The sequence below is a fragment of the Fringilla coelebs genome (genome assembly GCF_963513975.1).
Source record: "Fringilla coelebs genome assembly, chromosome: 2".
Lineage (NCBI taxonomy): Eukaryota > Metazoa > Chordata > Aves > Passeriformes > Fringillidae > Fringilla > Fringilla coelebs.
Window position 1 is genome coordinate 87,053,925 of NC_140029.1, and position 1,656 is coordinate 87,055,580.

Sequence of the window (1,656 nt, forward strand, 5' to 3'; positions counted from 1 at the left end):
GGGAGCATGATTTTCTCTAACATCCTGATGTGTTTTATGACTGTCTGTTCTAGTTTCTTGCCAGTCTGCGAAACTTTCTTCAGTAGAAACATAGGGCACATAGGGTGGCTATGAAATGTTTTCCCTCCTGTCTTCAAATGTTTCACAGAAGTATCAAACCATATGGAAATGGAACACAGCAGAAGCAACAGGTGGGATCCCAGAGGTCTCTCTGTGGCACAGTAGAACACAGACAGCAGACTGAGGTTCTGTTCTGAAAGCCCACCTCACTGCCATTTCTGTTGCAGAGGATCTCTTCAGATTCTGCAGTTAAGGAGTTTCCCTAAGGATCAGGCTTTATTTTCTCTGCAATGGGATACCCATACCTGGAGCTGCCAGGAACAGAAATTCACTGACAAGGGCTTGAACTTGAGCTGACATTGTGGAAAAAGGAGATGACCAGTATTGCAGGTTCTTGCTTTTCTTGGCTCTGTCAAGTAGTTATAAATTTATTGCAATGTAATTAAGTATTCATTCCAAGCAGGTCAGTTTGATAATCACAATCCAGAAGCTTTCTGAGTCTACTTTTGAATGTTTAATCAGAGGTTTGAGTGGGTTAGGTGACATTCAAAGGCTGTAGAGGTAGAGAAGGGTAGTTGTGTATAACTTAGTTATACCAAGCAGGTGTTTTTGCCCCAAATATGGGCTGGATTATAGCTTTGGTCTGAAAGTGCACTACTGTGTCTCCAAGAACTGGCACTAGTCACAATGGCTTCTGTGCACATGCACCTTTGCACAGTAACCAAACAAAGGACAAAGATTCCCTATACATCCTACATCCAGATAATTCACTGCACTAGTTTATAAGTGGATTTCTCCACTAATTTCTCCACAAATCCCATTGAAGAAGGTGCATCTGCTAAGGAAATAAACAAACAAAAACCTGCAATGATCTGTAATAGAGAAGTTATTGAATTAATAGGTTTGCAACCAAAGTCCCCTGGGTGAAAAAAAGCTACCTGTAACCTTATTACAACAAAGGAAAACAGAGGTCCCCCATCTTCTTGGCTCTGACATATAATAACTTGTCTTTCACAGGAGAATCAAACATTCCAGTGGATACAACAAAAAGGTTGTTTTCAGGACAAACATTTATGAAGCCATTGACTTTTTTTTTTATGATTTTTTAATTGTTCTTATTTGCTGACTGCATGTCTTTGCTTTTCAAATCCTACCCGTTCTTTTTAACTCAGCTGCATATGTTTGTGAAGATTGCTCTGTGGGGAAGTTAGAGAGATCATACTTCATCACCAGTTCTGTATCTCATAGAACCATGGAATGGTTTGGGTTCAAACGGACCTTAAAGATCATCCAGTTCCAGCCCCTCTGCCATGGGCAGGGACACCTTCTGCCTGACCAGGTCACTCAGAGCCCCATCCAGCCTGGCCTTGAACACTTCCAGGGGTGGGGTGTCTGCAGCTTCTCTGGGCAACCTGTGCCAGTGCCTCACCACCCTCACAGTGAAGAATTTCTTGCTAATATCTAATCCAAACCTGCTCTCTTTCAGTTTGAATCCATTCCCCCTTGTCCTGTCACTTTATGGGCCTTTAAGTAGCCTCTCTCTGTATTTCTTGTAGCTTCAGGTACTGGAAGAGGTTCTTGGTTTTGGGCAGTGCT